Genomic DNA, 26,052 nt, shown 5'->3' on the forward strand with positions numbered 1-26,052 from the left:
TATATATATATATATATATATATATATATATAAAATATGTTATTGTAGTTATTGTCCATTGATGCACCAATTCAGAAAGAATCATACACTATTAATTGAATAGAGAAGCATCAATATTACCAACCATGGGAAAATAAATACAAATCACAAGTGCTCCTGAAACTTCTTAATTCTATATCCACTTCAAGCAAGGAGAACTTTTCTATAAAGAGATGTCACCATAAGAATTAAACCAGAAACGATACAAAACATTTCTTATATCACAACATAAAATACTTCTACGAGTTTTTTTTTCAAACTTCATAGACAAATGCAAATGTTGATGTTCAAAATTTTATGTCACACTCCTAGCCTATACCCTAGACGTGACCGGCACTCGAGAACTATTATTGGTCCCCAAGAGAAGTCTTGGTCTGGCTAACTACTTAGCGAAAGTCTTACCGAAGCAGATATAAGCAGTAAAAATAGAAGCAAATCATTGTCTCAAAAATACTCAACCTAGATACTTTAAAAGCAATTATAGTTTAAAGAATATATTGAAAGAAACCTCAACACTCTCTATCTATGAAACCTCTATAGTTCAACATGGATGTCGAGAAAATATCCACGACAGCTCAAAACTATAAGATAAAAAATAGGGTCCCCAAAATGCCAGGAGGGGCTCACCAAAAGCAACCAAGGAATGCAAAGTGATCTAGACAAAGTGACTCTTAATGATCCTGAGTACCTGTAATTTTAAAATGCAGGTCGAATGACATGAGTGCATTATATGTGTGATTATATAATCTAGAGGAAGCGAAATAATCGAACAGAATGAGAGTGAAACAATAATGTAACACCTTGGAAATTAGAAAGTTGCATCAGAAAGAAAAAAATTAGTTTTGGGCACTTAAGGTGTGATCTACGAGCCTCATCTACGGACCATACGAGGTTCTGTGGGATGTGGAAGTTGAGTCATAGAACCTAAGGTTAGTTTTTGGATATTGTAAGTTTTTTATGTTTGACCTATGAGCGAACAAGACAAGTCATAGGAAGTTTGACAGTTCATAGGACTGACCCGTAGATTGATTAAGAGCAATTGATTTAAGATCTCAGTCTACTAGAAGGGTTTGATGGTCTTCGATCGTTATATCTGATGTAGGAGGGCTTCATAGAAGTTCGTTACAACACCTCAGAAGTTGAAAAATCAAAAAGTAAAGAAAAATGCAGAAATTTGACTGAATCAAGTTTCTAAAAGTCCAACCTATGGACTATAGAAAGGAAGTCGTAGGCCGAGAGTTGAGTTTTGGAAAAGTTAGTTCCTAAAGATTGGACCTACAACTAGAAAGGAAGAACCATATAAACTTTGACGGGTAGAATGACTGACTCGTAAAATTGATTCCAAAATTTGAGTTAGGACCTCAAGTTTATGGATAATTTTGACAAGTCATAGTTTGTTCAACGAACCGTACGAAAATTCCTTAGAAAGGTTCCATGACTAATGAAATTTGGAGTGAAAGTTGAGTCCTATTTATAGGGTCGATAAACTGTAAGAATTCTAACAGATCGTAGAATGATCTCGTGGGAAATGATTGAATATTTGAGTTTCTGAAGTTTGTTCTACAGTTGATCAAGACAAACAATTGAAATTCCTATATACAGTAGGTCACAACCATAGGTATGTCCCACAATTATTTTTTAAAAGGCATTTGGATCTTTCCCTATGAACTTAATGCTTATACTACGCCTTTTTGACCCTAATTCTAAGTCTAATAACTACCCTTCACCCTTGGAAATTTCCCCAACTCCCTCATTCAATTAAATTTTAAAATTTTATCTAAGGTTCTCTCCAAAATTTTCTCTCTAGATTGAGGAAGAAGAAGCTAGGGTTCTTCAAGGTCAAGTCTCATTTTTCATCATTGATTCTAGGGATTCAAGATCAATATATGTAGGGAGTTCATCAATGGTTTCCATTTACCTATTGAGTATTAAAGATTCTTTAATTCTCTAATTCAATTCTAACCAAATTGATTAAGGTTTTCATTTTAATTTTCATGGATTCTACTTATGTTGATTCACTTTATTGAATTTGATATTAATATGATTGCTTTGACTCGATTACATGCTTTCAAATTGGAATGACATGAGCTCATGCATTGATCATGATTTTCACTATGAACCTAATTTGCATGAATTTGAAGAAAAACTATTAATCAATAGTGATATTGTTTTCATACGTTTATGCGTGATTTATGAAAAGGAATAAATTAGGCATAATACATATATTGGACCCTAACTTGGCTTCAAATTTTATCTTTTACCTCCAACTTTCATAATACACAAACAAACACTTTAACTATCCAACTTTTAAATAAATAAACACATGAGTCCTACATGGCACAATACACGTAGGACAAAAAATGACATGTAGTATGACAAGTAGGACATGTGTGTCTATTTGTTTAACTTTATATAAATTTAAGTGTCTACTCGTGCACACGTAAAGTTGAAGAGCATAAATGTGATTCGAAGCTAAGTTAAAGGACATATTTATGTATTATGCCAATAAATTATGATCTAGGTTGATATAAGATGAACATCGATGAAATTGTGAAAGGTTTTCTCACATATGCATGAATTGTGAATGATTTTCTTACATACTTAATATATCATGAATGGTGAAAGGTATCCTTACACATGGTGTAAGGAGATAATCTATGATATTTTTAGCTTATACTAGTAACTTAATTGTGTTTTTTCATGGATGATTATATTCTTCTATTTATGAATGTTCTACTGGGATTTTTCCTTAGCACCGAGAGGATATTCAGATGGAGGCTTTCCCATTAGTAGAGGTCTGGTCTCTACTAGCAATCTTCTTGTCCCTAACTAAGCGCCCCTATGGGTTGCATTAAGTGACATAGATAGTGGATACAGCTACGCTATAAGTTTCAAGTAGTTGTCTTGGCAAACAATGTCATCTCTTTTTGTTGTGGGAGCAAGATACCGAATTTCATATTGTAGCATACGTGGTCTATGTTGGTGAATAGTAAATATTCCACAAAATGAACTAAGTTACTTTCAAGATTTTATGAAGTTTTTATCTATCATTTTTAGATGGATTGACCATGTCAATGATTGTGATTCTTCTTTAAAAATCTACTACATTTGTCTTGGTCATACTTATCATGTTTTTGTTTATGTCCTCTTATGATCATGTCACATTTTTTTATTGCATTCCTCTGATACTTAAAATACTCCATATACTAATGCATAATTGTGTCTATGTTATTTAACTAATGTAAGGCTTGATGATTTCTCTCCCTTCGTTCGTGGCTATTTGATCTCATTGACGATCAAGAGTTGCTTTTGAGTCCTCATGTTACGAAGATCAGATACTTTTATTGCTTTCCTTATGTTTCGGTGTCCAGACTTTGTATTTGGTGTACACGTTATGTTTGACTACTCTTTTGATGTAATAGTCATAGATGAGTTTCAAGACTTTGATAAACTTCCACTTTTCTGTCAAACTCTTTACATTCTTATGAGATTTCTTGATTTTTTCCATTATATTGTTTATATGTATGTCAAATTGCTACTGTAGAGACTTTTGGGGTCTTATATGTCATATCACATCTAAGATGTACTTTGGATCGTGATAAACTTGGTATTCGTAGCACAAGGTTTAGAAAAAGGTCTTAAGAAGTCTCACAAGATGCTTCATGAATGTGAAGCGCGCCACACTATAAATAAGAGGCTATAAAGTATTTAGGAAACTCAATTTTTTCATTACTCTAAAGTCGTTCCATAGAGTCTATCTCTATAAATAATCGATCCTAAATCAAATTTGATCCTTTTCTGGATATGGCCCCTTTTAAAGAGCTTATATGAGAAGCAATGCAGATGAAAATGTGGAGCAAGGGGTTCCTCAAGTTCTTGTTAACCTTTTGGCCGAGCAAGTGACTCATGTTGAATTAAGAGTGGCTTTACAAGTGTTGTCTCAAGTGATAATTGCTCAAGCTAATAGAAAGGCATTTAATTCTCTGGTGAACCTAAATATGGGTACGGCGACAAAAGGATAAGGACTTCACAAGTATGAATCCTCTGAAATTCTTGGGTCTAAGGTTGACAAGGATACTCAAGAGTTCATTGATGAGGTGTACAAGACAGTAGGTATTATGTGATGAACTACGATTGAGAAGGCGAAGTTGGGTGCTTATCTGCTCAAGGGTGTTGCTCAATTGCGGTTTGAACAATGGAAAAGCGAGAGGGCGATTTATATGGGTCCTCTTTATCGAGTGAAGTTTAAGGGTGTTTTTCTTGATCGTTTCTTTCATCTTGGAATGAGAGAAGCAAAAGTGTTTGAGTTCATTAACCTCTGACAAGGAAATTTGAGTGTGAAGGAATATGCTTTGAAGTTCGCTCAATTGGCTAAGTATGCTCCAACTAAGTAAGGTATCAAATTTTTTTTCTCAAAATGATGGTAATCCTCCAGTTTCTCATATTTCCATGAACAATATGCTATATGAGGATAAATTCATCACAACACATACAACACAAGGCATAATCGATTCATCAAGGATTTTAAGTAGTATCAAGCTCCCGAACCCTGTAAGTCATGAAACGCCTTCTCAAATGATAGGGATAATGGAGAAATCTATTTGCAATCATTGTTTACCGCTTAGAAAGCATTCCATCACTTTAAAGTATTTCAAAAATTAACTCAAGCCCCTGACTTGGACATCTCAATGTCAAATAAAAAGATAGACCATACAACCCCTCGCTCAGGCAATTACTCAACTATCACAGATTTCAGAAACAAATAAATGTATTACACAAGCCCTTATGAGTCTAAGCATCACAAATAGGTATCAACGAACTAAATAAGGAGTTCAACAATTACCAACTTGTAGGACTCATACTACTTATTTCACAGTTAAGTTCCTAAGAAAGGTTAATTACTCATCCCACTCTAAGATAGGAATAGTCAACCATACCTCAAAGGTCAAAACATCACTCGACCAACTCTATTGAAGGACTTCCTCAACCACACTGTCACCGAAACAATCTCCAATAAGTAAGAGTGGATACAATTCATCAAAAGAAGTCCAAAAAGTACCCATATTAATTGGATTAGAAATGGGGGTAAATTAGTTCAAAAATCACTTCAAAAATTGAAAGGATAAAATCAGATTTTTAGTTGAAAATCAAGTTGTACAAGTAAGGAGGGATTCATGGTTGAAAATTCCATTTAAATCGATCAAGCAACGAGCTCCAAATTAAAACAAAAAACGACTTTATAACTTTGGGTAAAATCCACAAATACCATATTGAAATCAAGAATACAAAGGTGTTTTGGATGATAAAGATTAAAGAAAATGATAAGGGGTTGGTAGAGGAACTTACCCCCCACGAATTTCACCAAGAAAAACGTTGAAGAATCGTCTCTCCTAAGCTCAAATCGAGTGAAAATAGGAAGAATCCTCAATTTAGGTTTTATTTATGTGAAATTGGTCATCGCGAATGCAAGACACTAATTCTCCTGATCGCGAATGGCACGAAAGATTATATCGCGATCATAAAGCCTAAGGGAGAGAAAGGTTCATCGCAAGCCTAAGGGCCGCGACCGCAAAGGTCAAAATGACATGCACCAGAAACTAAACACCATCAACTCAACACAAGGAAAAATGACACATATTGGATGCTCAAAAATCGATCGGAGTCTGATAAGAATAAATTGGACATGCTACCCCACTAAATTCAACACTTTGGTCTCAATGGAATCGTCGAATTTATGAAAATATGTCAAATAACAGAAATACCCTTTCGGACCACTCTTAAGGTTTAAAACTTGACTTCTCACCCAAACAACCAAAACTCATCTTGAAGGCCTCGAAAATCTTACCAACCACTTCACTAGCTCAAAAATCGGCGTTCGGGACGCAATGGAACTGACGAAATTCTCATCCGACACTTGAAACTAAAATTATGGAAGAAAGTCAATCCTAACATGAATTCTCAACTAAAAAGAGGTCAAATCACCAAAAACACACTTGATCGCATCATGGACACACCAACCATCCCTGAAACACAAATTAAGCATGAAAATTTTAAGGTATGGGCAAAACGACTATTTCAAAATTACAAAAAAGTCACAAGAAATGGGACATTGAACCAAGCTACTGCTATAAAGTGCACGAGTAGTTCCGCCCCAACGTCATTCAGGAAGGGGATTTTGAAGACGATATTCTACTACTTCCAAGTAGAATGTGACTACCATATGTAACTAAGGCCTAATAATAGTAGTAGTTTCTGTAGTAGTATCAAACAATTAACATAGATATACACTTCAAGAAATGAAAAAATGTGAGTGATGAAGTGGTAAATGTGCAAGTGCTTATGCTTTTATTTTCAAATCATAGAACTTCAAAGAATATATGTTTTCTCGAGTACCTATGAAGAAGTCCAAGTCTTTATTTCTGAACTCTAACTACGATAAATGCCATGATATTTTCCAAATAAAAAGGTTTTCATTTCTCTTTTTTTACACAGATGGAATGATGCTTTTCTCGAGAACTTTGAAAATTAGGGGTGGTCATCAGTTGATTTGATATGATATTGTGCCATTGTGTTTATGTATTTTGTACTATTCAATTTTTCTTTTCTCTGGTTATTTTCAGTAAAATACTTCAGTTTGTTTTGCCTTAAATAAGAAATTGCTTACTTTGTTTTATATACACGAGATTCTGGATACGTGTCCAATGTAATTTTTTAATGTTTCCTAACATGCTTGTAGTGAGTAATAAAACACAACAATTACAAAAAAAATCTTAAAATGTGACAAGAAATTTCTTATATTTTAGTAATACATGATGATATTAATACTCAACTCTTCTCCGTCTCATATTATTGTTTTATTATACTTTAACTAAATCTCCTGACGTTGGAAATAACAGTTTAACATAAGTTAGTTGAAGTCCATGCATTGAATGTTGATGCAGTTTCGACTAGATTATCTTTTGACCTCTTTCCTATCTCAATCTTTATACCAGCAAAGCGACTACAGATTTTGAAAGATGAGGAATTCAAGACGAGATTACCTGAAAGGGGATCTAGAAATCAGTGTCTAATATTCATAATTCAGAGTTAACTCATCAAAGATCATGAAAGGGGTCAGTCAGCAGAGTGAGTACACTACTTAGTACTGAAGTACTCCTACACATCCACCAATGTTGATTCCCAAAAAAAACATTATAATTGCAAGAAAATGCATATCATGATATGACCAACTTAGATAGCTTGAGCTAATATAGTTAGACTGATGATCGTGGTTCGATTTAGGTCAGTTATTGATTAAAACCAAAACAAAATCAATCTACTCGGTTTTAAATTGCTAACACCAAACCAAAAAAATAACCATCAGTTTGATTAAATTTTTCTCGTTTATTCTGTTTGAAAGTAATAATGTTTTCAGGATGTACTTATCTCGATAGACACAAACACCTAGTACATGAGCAATCCACAAGAAAATATTATCGGTTTATTTAAGCAATACTAACTTACCAGTTCGAAGGATAGGTAAAGAATAAAATGAATTTTGATTGATTTGGACTTAAGATTGTTATAGTTGGACTAAAGTGTTGGGCTTGAGAAAAGGGTGAAGTTAAACATTCCTGTTAATTAAAATTTAACAAAATATTTATATTTTGTTTATGAATAATATCAATAATTATCAAATTTATATATCTAACTTATCGTTCCGGTTTGATTATTTTTGTGGTTGTTTTTAGTAAAACCAAAACCAAAACAAATGGTATCAATTTTCAAAATTTAAAACCAAACCTGACCAAATCAAACGAGATATTAATTTTTTAATTAATTTGATTTGAATTACGGTTCAATTTGGTTTTTTACCATAATCATGAACAGCCCCTTGACTCACTTAGTATATTGGTACTGGAAGGATACAAGAGAACAAAAGGATAAGTAATACTGACCATGAAGCTTAAAAATGTAAAGCTACCACATCAAATTTATGAAATTCCACCAGTCGAGAACAATTTAAAAATGTGTGGCGTAAAGAGGAGCTCAATTCAAAAATGTGTAGAGTGTGGTTTACCTCTTTTTGAGCCCTATGGATCTTCCACAGTAATGATTGACCAAGACACACCAACAGTGATACATTTATCTCCACATGTAGTTCGATCCCAAGGGACAACCAAAAATAAACTATTTTGAAATTAGTCCAGAAAATCTTAATGCATCAAAAAGAGACTAAAAGGACATCATAAGCAACATGCTGAACAAAAATGCTAAATACCATGTGATGATGAGATCTCACCTCCTTCTATGCCTCTCTCTAGTATGAAACACAAACCTTTCAATTTCTACAATAAACAACCACACAGACATTGCTTAGTGTATGCCACTCATATGATCGACATAATGGATACTGCATGCTTAGAGTAGCCTGACATATGGCATCACAACATTTTTTAATCCCCATTAATTATTTTTTGAAACATCTATGCGCTTCCCGGTGGAAGTAAAGAAAAGAAAGAAACAACCTCAATAACCACTTCAACTGAAGAATAATCAAAATGTTACAATTTGAGAACGCACACCATCTATATACCTTCCTGAGAAAACTTACAAGATTTACCTTGTTGTTAAATTACTTGTTGCACTCCCACAAATAAATCACATAGTATAATGAAGCTCATATATCCAGGATAATTGTTCGACACGGGAAGTTACATGAAAAGACTTATCAGGTAAACATTAACCTGCAACATCCACGAACGACCTCACAAACAAAAAGCAAACAATTATAAAGAATATTAGCTTGCAGTGGGTGATCAATAAAGAGAGAAATATGTAGTGATGATTCTTGAACATACACATATATATGTTGCATGGCACACACATGACACATGATTCCTTAATAGGCACATGCGTATGATATTAAGCTTAACACGAATTAATCCCTAGTAATATACCATGTTGAAGACTATCTATAAACAACAACCGGGAAACAATAATTCCAATGTTAAAGTGGATCATAAATAAATTGCAATAGCTGTCAGACTGCAATGCATTCAGCTTTTCACTTAAGCAAGAAACTAAGTTGCCACAATTTCTAATTACCAATCATCATATCATATATTACTAAAATTGGAAAAATATGTTGAAATTTGATATACAAAAATAACCCTAAAAAACTGAGATATATGTATATAGTAAAATTTAAGTTGCGTTTTAATTCCAACATTGATTGTTACTTTAGTTATTGTAATTATTTGTTACCAATGAAAGAATAATAAATGGCCTAAGTCATCCATAGCCACTTAAAGTTGTCCTCATATTTCACTTAAACACCTCAACTAAGGAATGTACCTATTGAACACTTAAACCTTAAAAAATTTATACCTATTTGACACAAACTAACAATCAATTGAAAAATAAAAACGCATGTATCTCAAACGCGAATTCATATTAATTTTACCAATAATATGATGACACGTGACATTACATTTAATTTTTTTTAAAACCTCTATATAATTAATTCATAAAGTATTTTTAAAAATTTTAAAAAAAAAATCTATTTTTAATTAAAGCCTCCACCCTCCCCACTTTCCTCCTCCTTCTTCAGAAATACCCATTTCTGATTTTCCATGGAGTTGGTGTAGCTCCATCTCTTTCTTCTCTTCCATGGAGCTACAATGACACACTATTGTTGTCTATTCAAGCTAAATATGCATTCTCTTTCATTTCGATAGCATTAAAATTTTTCACTCATTGTCTTCATCTTTTATACATTAGAAATTATTTATTAGAATTGAAAAAAAATTAACAGACTTTTGCCCAAAAAAATCTATTCATATTTTTTTTTATCATTGTAAATGAAACTTCTTCGAGATATTTGAGACGAAAATCAATATAAGAAAAAAGAGGAAAACAGGAAAGAACAGTGAGGGTGAGAGAAAGAGAGGTGGAGGGAGTGTGGTCTGCTGTGTAAAAAAAAAAGAGATAAAAATGGTGAAAGAATAATATGATAGAAAGAGGGAAGAAGACAATTGTCCTTCTTCTTTTTTGTTAATTAATTTTTTTAAATATTAACTTAAGGGTATAAATTAAGAAAAAAAAGGAAAAATAGTATTTTTAATAAATTAACGCGCTCAAGGAAAGTGAATTACACGTTTTTTGCCATGTCAGCATTTTGTGTCTAATAGGAATGACTTTTGAAAAAATAAAGTGTTCAATTGGCACAAGAATTAGTTGAGTTGTCTAAAAGAATTATGCGGACAACTTTGAGTGGCTGCAGATGACTTAAGCCATAATAAATTAAAAACCTTTTGATTTCCTTATGTTACCAATTTAACTAGATAATGATTCATCTTATTTGTTATCTTAATTTTTTTCTCACTAATCAACTTATTATAAATGGAATAATAAACCCCATCTTGACTCCTCATTAGAAGAAATAATAGAGACGGGTTAAAGGTTTCTACTAAAGGTAGTCTCATTTTATTTGGTTATTTTCTTTGATTATTTATGAAAATATATATTCCTTTTCGTGTACTTTTAAAGGAGTATCCAATTTTTTCTTTTATAGTATATTGACTTTGTCAAATACTTATAATGGGCTTAATTTTGATGATGAGGACCTCAAAAATCATTGCAAAGGATCGTTGCTTCTTTGTAAGCTTTTAGAGTTCCCAGATTAATCTATATGTTTGCACCTTAATAAATTAAAATGTAACTCATTCTACACTTTAAGTCTAACCATTTTTTGTTATTTGATTTTACAGATTCAGACAATACATAATCATTTGTCATTCAGCAAAGAAGTTTGAATACTCTGATTGTTCATGAGTTTAAGTTTATTTTTTTGTAATGAATGTCTATCATTGTACTATTTGCTTAGGAGACACGTGCAAAGCATGTGTCCGCAAACTAGTTGCATGATAAGCGAGAACACTTGACCACTCAGGTTGAGAAGCGCCTAAGGCATGCCTTAACACTCTAACAACTATGTACATTACTGACAAGCGATTATTGTAATTAGAAATTCCTATAAGATAAAATGAAAAGAATTACAAAAGCAGCACATGTTCCATTTGAATTGCTCAAGACAAATAAGGGGAAACAGTCATAGGAAGTCGAGAAACATTTCTTCTAATTAAAAAAAGACAATTAATTGAAAACTAAAATACCTTCCCTTCTCCTTGGTCCGGACCTGGGACTGATGGATTTGATAGGCAGAGTTACAAGTTTCATCTAACCACACAATCTAGCAATAAATAAACCAACACTGCTTCAAAAGAAACCACAAGAAGAATTGGCATGCGAAACAATGTGAGATCATATAGAACTAACAAATACCAGTGAAGCAGTTCGACGACAGAGGACACCATTCTAATTAGGCAAGAGAACTGAATTGAAGATCTGAATAATCAGTAGAAGGATCAACAAAAGAATGATAATTCAACTTTTAACTTTATTTCTTCAATTTTTAGTAATACGAGATGATATTAATATTCAACTGCTCTCCTTCTCAAATTACTGTTTTATCACTCTGACTAAATATCCTGACATTGGAGATAACAGTTTAAACTTTTAGTTGTAGATCATGTATTTAATGTTGCTGCAGTTTCGATATGATTATCTTTTGACCTCCTTCCCATATCAATATTTATACAAATGACCGCAAAACTTACTCTGAAGCATGAGAAACATGCAGAATTTAAAACGAGGTCACCTGAAAGAAAATCTAGCAATCAATGGTTAATATTCATAATTCAGTCACCCTGTAAAACTCAAACCTTGCAACAACCTCAAGAGGTAAATTTCCAATGGAGGTGAATCTCGAAAATATTCATAATTTACAGTCACCTCGTAAAGTTTATTACCTCAACGCGCTATGGTCAGTAAGCAAGGCGAGTACACTATTTTGTACGGAAGTACTCCTACACATCCACCACATGTTGATTCCGAAAAAACCATTATAATTGCAAGAAAATGCATATGATGGTATGAGTGACTTTGATAGCTTGAGCTAATATTATTATTGGACTTAATACCTTTGTACTGAAAAGATGTAAGAGAACAGAAGTTTGAGTAATTACCTTGAAACATAAAAATGTAAAGCTACCACATCAAGTTAATGAAATTCCACCTGCCGAGAACAATTAAAACTGTGTGGTGTGAAGTTGAGCGCAATTAGAAATATGTAGTGTGGGGTTGACCAAGCCACACCGACACTGATACATCGATCTCCCACATCTAGTTCAGTCCTAGGGACAAGACAGAACTAACCATGGAGAAAGCCAGTCATGATGATTTCCGTGGACATTCACAAAGATGCAAATGTTTTTTTTCTTTTGTAAGACATCATGTGATGTATTAGACATGCTCCTCATACAAGGATCAACCAAAACTAAGTTATTTTGATGAATTAGACCTGAAAATCTTAAATTTATGTAGAACTCGATCTAGTAATGCATCAGAAAAAGAGACTAAACGGACATCATAAGCAACATGCTCAAACAAAAATGCCAAGTACCATATGATGATGAGATTTCACCTCCTTCAATGACCCTCTCCGGTATGAAACACAACTTATTAATTTCTGGAATAGATGACCATATAGACACTGCTTAGAGTCCCCCTCACATGACAACATGGATACTGCTTAGAGTAGCCTGACATATGGTATCACAATATTTTCGTATCCCCATTAATTATTGTATGAAACATCTAATAACATGAATGTGCGTCCCGGCGAAAGCAGAGACAAGAAAGAAACAACTGCACTAAACACTTCAGCAAAGGAATAATTAAAATGTAACGATTTGAGTATCTGATTTATATACCTTCCTGAGGCCTCCGAAAACAGGTTGCAATGCTTTATAGACCTCTAATGAACAAAAGACAGGAGCATACTTCACCTTAAACTAGAGGTTGTTAAATTACCGGCTGCACTCCAACAGCAGAATGGAAATCATTCATTGTCTAATGGAGATGACATAGGTCTTCTAAACCTTTGGTATAGGTACAAATCCCATTGGACGCAATTTATTTCCATATATGTATCTTTTTTTAGATTTCGATAACAAGAAAGACTGTTTGAATATTTGAATCCAAGATGCTTAAGTCCTTTTTATTAAGATTAAGACAAAAGTAATAAATAGAACTTTCTTTTCAATAGATCTTTAAAGACCAAAGACAAGAGCATACTTCACCTTAAACTAGAGGTTGTTAATTACCTGTTGCACTCCCACAGTAAGTCAGTCACATAGTATAAGGGAGCTCCTGCATCGAGTGTTCCATCTCACAGCTGTAACATTGTTAGACAAAGGAACTTACATAAATGGACTTATCACGAACGACCTCACAACAAAAAGAAAACAGTAAAAAAGAGTATCAACTTGCAATTGATGATCAATCAAGAGAGCAAAGCACAATGATGATTCTTGAACAGATACATTCATGTGTTGCATGTAGGGGTGTCAACTGAGCGGGTTGGATTGAAACTAGAGATATTAAAATGGATTTAAATAAAGATTTGGTTGGGTCCTGACCCGCCCAGGTTTACCTTGGGCTCAAATGGAACACAGGTTGGGTCTTGACTAGCCCAATTTGACCCACTTAATCTCAATAGTTTAGTACATTGTTATTTAAGTTTTTAAACCACAATTTGAATTTCAACTCGAATATTTTTTATTAAAAAAAAATACTTACAAATGGATAGATAAATCCTAAATATATAACATAGATAGTAATTTAGATCTTGAATATACAAACATACATCAAACCAATGCAAATAAAGAGTCTTAAGCGGATTGAAATTGGAGATCAAATTGAACTCAATTGATAATCCTATTAAAATGAGTTAAAGCTTTAATAGGCTGACATAGAACTCAATTCAAATTATCTTGAGTCCAACTCATAAAATTCCGGACGGGCTACTTATAGTGGGGCTCATTTTTAACACCCCTAGTTGCATGGTACACACATGACACATTATGCTGTAAAGCTCGACATGAATCCCTAGTCATGAATCCCTAGTTGAATACCGTGTGTTGAAAACCATCTATGGACACCAAGAGGGAAACAATAATTCCATTTTTAAAGTGGATCGTCCATAAAATGCAATAGCTGCAATCCTGCAATGCACTTAGTTTCTCAGTGAAGCAAGAAACTAAGTTGCCACAATTTCCAATTACCAATTGCATTATAAGCGAGGACCACTCAGGATGAAAAGACCATAAGACCTCTCTTGACATTTCATCTAACATTTATGTACATTACTATTAAGTGATGATGATATGCCATAAAATGAAAAGAATTACACTGACTAAAGGAGCATATGTTCCAAATGAATTGCTCGAGACAAATAAGGAGAAAGAAACATGCTCTCCAGTAACATTTTTTCTAATTAAAAAAAAGACAATTAATTGCAAAGAGAACACCTTCCCTCCTCCTTAGTCCGGGCTTGGGACCGGCTGATTTAACAGGAGGAGTTACAAGGGTTATCTAAACAAACAATGTAGCAACAAACAAACCAACACTGCTACAAAATAAACCGCAAGGAGAACTACTATTGGTGCCAAAACAAATACGAGATCACATAGAACTAACCAAATAAACACTTCAGTAAACTGCATTCAACATAAACACAAAGAACAGAGTCGAGGAACAACTTTGAAATAAGATGGATCATACAAAAAGGCAATGAGGACAACAGACTGTGAAGTGACCTCAAGATCTATCAGAAAAGTCGTTCTGCCCCTAGCCTACCAAACCCTACTTATGCAATCACTTATGAAATTACACTGGTATGTTATTGTTGTTGCAAGCAGACCAGGCAATTGAACTGGACATGACAGTACCCTTCTAGGAAAGAAGTGAAGGAGAAAATTACACGTCAAAACCAAATTTTTTAGTTGTGGTGCTAGAAAAGTACTGTACTCCATTCTATTGTAAAATTCTCGCAACTTATAATTTGATAACCGAACAAACTCGTAGTGCTGGTAGATTGTTGCAAACCTCATTGAAGAAAAGTCTAGTGTTAGAATACTACAGAACGTCCTCACAACTTGATTTGGAGACATTTGTGCTAGACAAATAATGAATTTCTCCCCCATATGATGTAACATGATAGACAACTTTTGGACCCTGACTAGCAAAACATGACCTTCAAATGACAAGATACTACTTGGAAGATGCATAGCAGCTAAAAAGATAAAAATGTGGTTAGTGAAAAACATGACTGCGAATAATACTTCCTAGATGCATAGCAGATAAAAATAAGAACATCATGGGCTCCAACTGGTCTTACTCTTTTTATGAGATCGCCCAAGGGTTAATTGTGCAGTGGAAGAAACACTGGACCAGAACGTTAAAAATCAATTAAATCTTACAACTCGATATACATATCATACCATGAAGAAGTTGCATTTAAAAACTCAACGATTCCATAGCTCTTTCAACAACTAAAAATAAAAATGTAATATCCAGACAACAGATTCTCCAGTTATGGCGCTAAAAAGTACCTTCACAAAGAGAGAACAATATGTACACTGAAATCAACTTTTTGCACCAGTTCCAACACTACACACATGGAATCTTGGACCATCCCTTGTGTCGCATCTGCCAAATTCGGGGATGTTTCATCAAGTACTTCTTCCAGAGTTAAACTTCCATTGTGTCCATGTTTTGAATAAAAATGTCTTCTTGTTTTTCCTGAACTCAAAGGTTCATCACATCCAACATATTAATCCACAAATACCAATCCCAAATCAAAAGAGACCAAATAATATTATGAGATAAGCCAAAAGAATGAGACACCCGACTCATCATAAAACCCAAAACAGAAAGCTACTTTTCACCTATACTCAATGGAATATCACATATACACCACATATATTCAGTAACTGCATTTCATACATGCAAGTGGAAACCTGGATAGAACACTCATCCTCCAAAAACTACAACGAGCATGTGGACTAATAATTTACTATACATTATAGCACATACACACCACCAATGTTCAAGTAACTGCATTCCATACATGCAAGTGGAAACAATAATTTTGAGAGCATTCTGTTCTTACTCAATATTTAAAACTCGATCACCGACACTGCCACCTGGATAGAACACTCATCCTCCAAAAACTACAACAAGCACATAGACTAATAATTTACTATACGTTATAGCAGAAAGAACATTAAATTAGTACGAGTGACAAGAACACTCAAGTGTAGTTGAACACACACCCGCACAAAATAACCAGAAGCCCTTTTAACGTTGATCCGAACAAATACTCAGATACTTCAAAACATGCAAAAATGACTAGAATGGGTCAATGTATAAACAGGAATCCAGGTGATCATACCAGGACCTTATCCTGTTTAAGATGCTCCAAAGTAAAAATCATACTGTGACCTTTTTCTGTTAACATGCTCCACAACAACCGGTTCACCATCCTCCCAACTTCTCACCTCTTCTAGAGAGAACTGAATTTGTGTATTTTAACCTAAAAAATATGTCCTTTAATTCTAGCAATATCGAAGTACATACAAGAACTTGAGAAAAAACAGGAACAAAGCTGGACCAACAAGTTTCTCCAAACCAACATGTCTGAACTGATGACTCTCGAGGAAGAGAAGTACCCCATTCAGAGTTATCTGGTGAAATTGGACAACTGGAGCATAAAAAGGAAGAAATATACCCACTCAAATTATCTGGCAAGTTTGGACAACTGGAACTTAGAGAAAACAGAAATACCTGATTCAGTGGCCATATTTAGAAAAGCAAAACCACGACAAACTAAATCCAAAGCATACAGGTAAGAGATCCAAATCAGCAAATACAACAAATACTAAAACAGGAGTCCGATATTATCAAAACTTGTAAATGACTATAACAGACTGCTTCATAGAAACTCCTTGATCGCGTCCCTTCTCATGTTTGGTGCATGAACCCACCCAACTAATTGTGTGGATAACACAATATAAATGTGCAACCAATACAATCTTATGGTAGATATAACACATAAAATTCCACTACTCTACCACACGTACTCCATTCAGAGCTTCTGGGTGGATAAAGAAACCAGAAGACATGGGATGGAGACATTCCTGTTGAATGAGATAATCGCCTAACGACATGAAATACACAGAGCATCATCTACAAGGGAGAACCAGAAAGTTCTACTGAATAGTGTTCCGGAGGAGAAGATGTAAGAGAATACCATCTGCTGCAGATACCAGAGATGAGGTTTACTTTATTACAATGATCATTTACATCCAGCAACAGAAACTGCATCGTCTATATACCCTTACCATCATTACCTCGTGTAGAACCAGAAAGAAATTGGCATAACCTAAACAGGAAGTCCTTGGATGCCTCAAGAAGGAGAATATACCAGAAAAGAAGATCCGTTGCAGGTCCCAAAGATGAGGTTTTACTTCATTAAGAGATAATTGACATCCAACAACAGAACTGCATGGTCTATACCCTTACCATCATTACCTTGTGTAGAACAAGAAAGAAATTGGCATAACCTAAACAGGAAATCCTTGGATGCCTCAAGAAACCTGGTAGTAGAACATGACAAGAATAAAGTAACGGAAGCATTAATGAAGGATCTGTGAAGTGACAATTGGCTGAACAATTCTCTGTCTAGAGACATTTTACGAAGTATACAATGTGTGAAGTGACATTGACTAAATATATATCAGCGATATAGCAAGAAAATAGAAAATAACAGAACAAAACTTGGCAATAATCAATGGCGTTTCAACCGTATTAAGAAAGCTAGTACAAAGCTTAACTATTAGAAGAACAAGATTAATGGATGAACTTCCAAACTTGCATGATCAAAATAACATCTTCAACATATGAAAATAAGTACAAATCTTAACTTGGAAGAGCATTTACAAGAACAAGACTCATTGAAAAACTTCCCAAATTGCACGTTGATCTGATACGTAATGAATTTAGAAGTGAAGCTCATGAGAAGATCTTTCACACACGTACATTTGCGTTGGTATATAAAATAGCATACGAGTGTACATGACTTGTTAACAGAAGATGAGCCAAGTTTTATACTTAACATGTTCCAGATTCTGTGAATTCCTCCCTTTTTTGGTGCAAAGACTATTAAAACGGGAATATGTTTTATGGATTAAAAAAAAGTGCAGGACTCTCTTTTATATCAAACTTTAACATAATAGCTAACTGTCCGAAGAAACTCCTCAAATGATTGGATATCTGAACATAATATACAAAATATCGAACTGTCCGAAGCAACTCCTCAAATGATTGGATATCTGAACATAATATGCGCATGTTTCCAATAATAAAGATACGAGAGAGATCTTCAAACAGAAAATGAGATTTCACTTACCTAACAACAATTAGTTTGAAAATAGTAGTGATTATGGCTGCAGATACTGCACCCAATAAATGAACCACAAACTGAATGAGAGAGACTTGTTAGATGGTGCCGGTATGTTAAGCTTGGTCAATGGAAAACCTAGAACACCACATCAAAGGGAAGAATCAGACTACCATCATGAGGCCCTACGAACATTCATCCAACCAAACTTAATCAACTAGTAGATCAAACAAAATCAGAGGAAGTAAGTAGAGAGAACAAGAAAAGTGGAGGAGTTGTAACCCAGCCATCAACAAATCCACGGTTGAGTTTGAATACACTTATCATGAACTGTCGACAACCATAGAGATCTCTTCAGAATATCAGTTGAACCACCAAAGAACATAAGCATCTGGATTTATAAAAAAGAAATATGGCAACAAAATGACCACCAGTCAAGCAGTTTGACCACAGAGAAGAAACCTTTATGATTAGGGAAGAATACTGATTTGAAGATATAAATGATCATTAGAAGCATCACCAAACAACTTCAAACACAAATTGACATACAAGGCCACTCCATGTACAGAAATATCTATGGCTCTGTAAGACCCAGCGGCAGTAAGCACAAAAACAATGGAGCAGTCTTAAGTGCAAATCTGGTGACGCACATACCACCTAGGAATTAACTGGAAGACAAGACTGAAAACTGCCTTCTTTCGATGCCTGATAATTCCAGATAGTAGTTAAAGCACCAACATGGCCACAAGAAACAGGTGCACAAGAATGCACACTGGTCACCAATCCTCAATATCTTCCGTCTTATACCTCTCAGCTGTCACCATACATCAATCCAACAAACAAGATCAAACTATCATAATACACAAAAAAGAAGCAGAGAAGATAAGCAGGGAGAACACCAAAATAGAGGACCATTTAATGAGGCTTTCAAAATATCCAAAATTGAGTACTTGTCAGCTGTCCATGAGAAGACCACAGACCAACAACCATCAGGAATCTCATCAATTGGATCATTGAAGAAAATAAACTTCTGGACTAAAAAGTGAAAATGGAAGTAGAATACAACACACAAAGAAAAAAAAACTTTTAAAAGAAAATGCCAGAACTCATAAAAAGCCTGAATTAAGGAACCCTCAAATAATGGAAAACTAAGCCACTCTATGAAATGAATATTTCATTTCATTTCACTGCTCTGTAAGACCCAAAGGATGCAAGCACAAAAAGAAGAGGAATCAAGCAAAGCTGAAGAAACCCAAACCATAAGGAAATCACTACAGAGGCCATATAGACAAGATTTAAAAAGCCCTGTTCATTGAAGCTCTGACCAAATATATCCAAGATTGGAGTGCAAGAACCAAATAGACCAAGAGGGTACGGAGATACCATGTTGGATATCAACCTTCGAAATCTCCATATCTTAACCTCTATTACAGTCACCATATAGTTTAAACATCCATCAAAACAAAAAAAACAAGTTGTGATAGCCAAAAGAAGATGGCAACAAAGAATGAACGTAGCAGCTAGAAGACTACCATACTGGATACCTTAACCTTATTTCTGTAATCATGTCTACACACATCCTCAATAAAACCGAAAAAACAAGTTGTAAATGAAGATGGCAGCAAAGAAAATACGTAGCTATAAGAGCAGAAGTAGAGAAGCACTTACTGACCCGGTCAAAAGATAAGATGCAGAATTGAAAGAATACTTGATAAGTGTACATAGGAAATAGGAGACCATACAGAGGAAATAGGAGACCTCATCAATTGGATCATCGAAAAACATAGTGTCTGGATTAAAAGATTCACGGCAACAAATCACAACACACTGTGAAAAATATCATCTTAGTCAAGCATCCATACAACACTAATTTTGATAGACAAAAGGGAGCCATTAGGGAAGAAAACTGAATCAAAAATCTCGAAAGCAATACAAGACTCAACTAAAAAAACCTCAACACAAACGGACAAACATGGGCGCTCCATGGAAAGATTAATTCAATGCCCTGTAACCAATGGCTGCAAGAACAGAAAGCAGGGAACAGTCAAGTGCAATGTCTGACGAATCCCAAACCGCCAAAGTGTAATCACTAGAGATGCCATAGACGAGAGCGAAAAACCCCTTCTGCCAAAGCCTAGACAACATCCAGGTGCCAAAAAGACCAAAAGGTGACAGAGGATCACATGTTGGTTAACCAAGCTTTGAAATTTCCAAATTCGAGCTTTGATAACAGTGTCACCAAATGGTCTACAACATCCATCCAACCAAAAATATATCATGTGATAAAGCAAAGGAAATGGAAGCAGAGAAGATAAGTAGTTGCAAGAATAAAAGTGAACAAGCATTTTACGCCACTATCAAAAAATCTAGAATCCGCCAAGTACTTATCAAGTGTCGATATCCATGTAAGACCTCCATCGAAGAACATAAGCCATGTGGACTAAAAACCTCATGGCAGCAAAATAGAACACATGCCAGTAAGAACTAATATCTTATTGAGAATCTTCCATACAAGGCAAAGGAGCCATTAAGGAAGAAAAACAGATTCCATAATCTCAATACTCATAAAAAACTTGACTGAAAGTCCTCACCACAAATGGACAAACACGGCCGCTCCATAAAACTAAAAACAGTAACTCACTTACCTATAACCAATGGCTGCTAGAACAGGAAGAAAAGAACAGTTAAAAATGCAAACCAGCAAATCCCAAACCACCTGAGTAATCACCAGAGGTGCCATAGATGAGACTAAAAACCCCTTAAAAACCTTTTGTTAAAGCCCGGACAATATCAGGTTGCAGTGCAAGCACCAAAAGATCAAAAAGTGGCAGAGGATCACATGTTGGTTAGCCAAACTTTAAAATATCCAGATTTGAACGCTCATAACAGTGTGCTCATAACAGTATTACCACATGGTCTACACTTCTATACAACCAAAAATACATTTTCACTTTTGTCCGTTTAGCTTCTTATCTTCTCTGCTTTCATTTTTTTCCATTGGATCATCAAAGAACACAAGCATGCACTTGGATCTTCATGGCAGCATAAGCTGGAGAGCACAAAATACTGTACTAATTGAGAAAATTCTATACAACAATAGTTTCGACACAGACAAAAGTCATTAGGGAAGAAAAGTTGAGTATTATCTCTACTCATAGAAGACTGAACTGACAAAACTTCATCAAATATGGACAAATAAGGTCACTCCAGGGAAAAGAAGAATTCCTTGCTTTGTAAGACCCATTGGCTGCAAGCAAAGGAATTCACGGAAGAGTTCCATGCAAAGTTAACGAAACCCGCAAAAAAAATTCCAAAGATAAGATTGCAAAACTCGTCTTCTCAAAGAACCCCTCTATCAAGGTACAACAATATTCAGATTCCAGTCCAAGCAGAAAAATCGCAAACAGTATGCACAGGAACAAATACCAACTGGCAAAGCCTGATCACATCATCAATCTGCAAAACATTCCAAATATAATCCTCTCAACTGTAATCCATCCAATAAACACAAGCTGGGGTGATGATGCAGCAAGAAACAGGAGGCAAAGAGAGTACCAATGTGAGGGAGTAAGAGCGAACCCACTTAACCGAAAGAGATCCAGGATTGAGTTTTGAGTTTTTACCAGGTGTCGACAAGATCATACACATATCAAGCACCAGGAAACTCATCAATTGGATCATCAAAGAACATAAGCATCTGGACAAAAACTAAAAAGGGCTGCTAAATACAACACGGAAGAGTGCTAGAGTAATTTTTTAGGAAGAGAGGAAGTACTCTGATTCGTGAAGAGAATAGAAATGAGAACCTCAGTACTCATAAAAACCTGAACAAAAGAAACCTCAACACAAGTGGCCAAACAGAGCCCCTCCGTGAAAAGAATAATGCATTGCTTTGTAAGACCCAACTGCAAGAACAAAAAGAAGGGAACAGTTCAGTACTAAGCTGATAAACTCCATACCACCTATGAAATCACTAGAGATTCAAAAGACAAGATTCAAAACCCAAATTTTGTCGAAGTTTGGTATGCACCGGATACAAGGTTTTAAAGTTCCCAAAACTACTCCTCTATTACTGTCAGCATGTGATCTACACATTTATTCACCACTAAACAAAATGAACTTGGCATGATAACCATGGGAAAACGGTAGAGAAGATTAAGTAGCTGGGAGTACTTTATAGCACTATCAGAGATCAAAGTTGACACTTGACCTTATCTGATGCCCATAACAACATAAAAGACATCAGGATCATCAAGCGCACACGAGCATCTGACTAGCAGCAGAACACACTTGTGAAAAGATTATCATAGTTGAGAACCTCTACAACGCAACAAAGCTTTGAGAAACAAAAAATCCAGCAACTATATAGTCAAAAACCTGGGACCTGATGCATCTTCCCCAACCACAAACACCGGAGCAAGACACTTACTCCTGTAGAACCACTTGCACCTAGATGCCCTTCCATGTATTCTTGACAGCTAATTGATGACCAAACCAAATAAAAAGGTAAAAGAAGTTGATGCGAGGAGATACATAATCAGCATTAGCATTAAAAATGGAAGTTAAGATATCAAACCGAACTGATAGCTCCACTGTATGATTGTGACATATAGGTCTAGAATAGAAGATCCAATTAGGCATTGCTGGGCCAAATTTCCAGTTTCCTGATTCAACAGAAGGTAATTGCTAGGTTTCATAGTAGTATATAGGGTGACAAAACAATGTACACCTATACATGAAATCCTCAAAACCAAATTTCCAATTTCCTGATTCAACAGAAGGAAATTGCTAGGTTTCATAATAGTATATAGGGTGACAAAACAATGTACACCTATACATGAAATCCTCACAACAAAAACATCAGAATATCCCAGACCCTGGAAGCAAACATGAAATTGCATCTATAATGGACCTCACCAACTTCCAATTTCCAACAACATTGAAAATGAATCAAAAGGATTGCAATTATAAACTACTACTATAATACACAATATATTGAAGTGCAGTCACCAAAAAGACCAAAAACCAAGGTGCACAAGAATGCATACAGGATACAACCCTTTGAACAAAACTAATCATCTATTACTATCACCATGTAGTGGTCTACACATTCATTCACCAATACAAACATAAACTTTCGTGATAACAAAGGAAAAACGGCAGAGAAGATTACTAGCTAGGAAAGAAAAAGCAGAGAAGCACTATCAAAAATGCCGAACTGACTTTTGACATTATCCGGTACCCATAACACCTTAAAACACATCAGCATCATCAAAGAACACAACTAACAACTAAAACTGGCAGCAGAACACACTATAAACACTAGTGAAAAGAAATATCACAGTTGATATCCATATGATACCAGTTTTGATAAAGCTTTGAGACACTGGAAAATCCAAGACGTACAGTCAAAGGCCTGGAACTGCTGCATCATTCCCAACCGATCTCACACAGCAAAGCAAGACACTTATACCTGTAGAGAACCACCTGCTCCTAGATGCCCCATCTTGACAACCACGAATGACACTCATTGAGGACCAAACCAACTAAGAAGGTAGAAGAAGTTGATGCGCAGAGAGAAGTAACTAGCATCAAAAATTACCATCGAAGATGAACTCAAGATATCAAATCCAAAATGATAGCTTCCCCCTGTATGGGTGTGACACAATTCCACAGTAGAAGATCCAAGTAGGCCTGGGAGCTAAATTTCCACTTCTAACAAGCAAAAAGCCACAAAGGTTGGTCCTCAAATTCAATATTGAGAGCCATATTAAAACCTTTCATAGTAGATTAAAGGAAGAATAGACTCATGTGAAAGTACCACAGAAAAAATGGTTGTAGCAGAACTACAGTCTTGCTCGGGAAGCTGCTGTCTACTTATATTCTGAATCAATCAAAAGGATTGCAATGCACTATGAAAACACAAGAAATGAGAACAATAAATAAATGAACTACACATTGAAGGATGGCAAGTATATGAGTATTAGGTAACCGGCAGAAGGTAACAGCAAGCGTAGAAGGAGAATCATGAAATACACAGGAAGGTAGTTACCTATAATCATTCCCCTATCATTACCCATACCTGATCAAACAAACAACAATAAGAAATGAATTGGCTTCAAGGAAAAAGTCAAGAACTCCCAAAACCTACCTTCCTCTTCCAACCTAACCTTAACATATCGACCTTAACTTGTCAATAGAGATATCAAAGACTCGAAAATGAGAAACCCACATCCCATACATTAATATATTTGGAAACCCCGATTTGGAAGTCGATAACGTGTGATTTATATAATTCTGGGATGGCCAGGAAATCAAAAAACAAACCAATCCATCCCCAAAGAAAGGAATCAATATAAAATAATCACCCATATCTTGATCATACAATAATTGATCACATCTTGATCATAGAATAATTGATCAACATCTTGATCATAGAATAGTTGCCCAGACCATACAATAATTACCAAGCATTATGATCAACAAAAATTACCCAGTATCTTGATCAACAACAATCACCCAAATCAAAAATCAAAACACTACGAACATATCAACGAAATCTATAGCCAAAATGAACAGGGATGGAATAATCCATCATCATGATCCACAACAATTATCCATCATCATCTTCATCATAATAATAATTACCCATAGGTATGTTAATCATACAATATCTTGATCGAAAACAGCGTATATATCCTCAATGAAAGAACACCAAATCACGGGGAAAAAAATACAACTTGAACCAAAGCAAATAATTGCCTCCTTATAAGGTTTGAGGAATATGGCAGATGGATGCGATTAAGCGTTGGAAATATTCGCGGATGTATTCGATCAAAGGCGGTGGAGTTGGGTCGTTACCGTTTTCGACTAAATTCATCATTATCTGGAGACCATCTCCTACCCACACCAAATCATAAATTTGGTATTTTTGAGCTCCAATCCATATTAATTTTTATATATTCCTTTTTTGAACTAATAAATATGTCATTTGTAATATATTGGAAAATAAAAGAATATATTCAACAGTAATAAAGAAATTGAAATTTTTATAATTGAGAATACTTTCGAATATGATGTGATTAGCCTTCAAAAATATGAGATTTTTTAATTGAGTAAACAATTTTAATGTATTACTTTATAATTTAATTCAAATGGACTTATAACATAAATGTGTCATTTACAACCTAAATTGAGAAAGTTGAATTTCAAAAATTATATGCGACAAGGAAATTTAGATTATGAGTTAAAACATTTCGTGTTCGAGGAATATATGATATCTTTGAAAAAGTTCATCGATCTTTGTCATGCCCCTTTTTTTTCTCTCAAAATATTTTGATTTTTTATTGTTCGAAAGAAAAAGAGTTTTTCCAATTAAAGTGGACATTTTGAAAAGGTATAATTATTATTCAGAGTCGCCACTTGAAATTGAGTTTTGGTGTTCCAAGTCACCTTGTTTAAATCCCTAATCAAAAGGAAATTTGACTCTATTTTATTGGTCTGCGAACTAGAAATTCGGGTAAGGAATTCTGTTGACCGAGGGGAAGGTGTTAGGCACCCCTCGAGTCCCGTGATTCTGGCATGGTGGCGTAACTTAATTTTTGGACATTGTATTATTTAAATTAATAATAAAATTGTTATTTATCCTCAGATTTATTTTAAATTTA

General features: G+C 34.8%; 1 long non-coding RNA gene across 50 annotated transcripts in view; it reads right to left on the reverse strand.

Moving 5' to 3' along the window:
• LOC107026088 overlaps positions 1-25,360 on the reverse strand; it is a 27,671-nt gene extending 2,311 nt beyond the window's left edge. The window contains exons 1-10 of one of the 50 annotated variants that reach the window (XR_003579480.1): positions 24,438-25,360; positions 24,207-24,297; positions 21,941-24,100; positions 18,395-21,841; positions 15,537-17,582; positions 8,642-13,318; positions 8,321-8,366; positions 8,099-8,208; positions 5,386-6,062; positions 4,977-5,031 (exon numbers count right to left, since the gene is read on the reverse strand). This is a non-coding gene — a long non-coding RNA (uncharacterized LOC107026088). Of the gene's footprint in view, positions 1-666; positions 728-4,976; positions 5,032-5,385; positions 6,063-6,815; positions 7,080-8,098; positions 8,367-8,641; positions 13,319-15,536; positions 17,583-18,394; positions 21,842-21,940 lie in introns of those variants that run through there. The other 49 variants (XR_003579473.1, XR_003579482.1, XR_003579490.1 and 46 more) reach the window with 49 other exon arrangements.
• Positions 25,361-26,052: the final 692 nt, after the last annotated feature.

The sequence above is a fragment of the Solanum pennellii genome, chromosome 7, assembly GCF_001406875.1.
Source record: "Solanum pennellii chromosome 7, SPENNV200".
Classification (NCBI taxonomy): Eukaryota; Viridiplantae; Streptophyta; class Magnoliopsida; order Solanales; family Solanaceae; genus Solanum; species Solanum pennellii.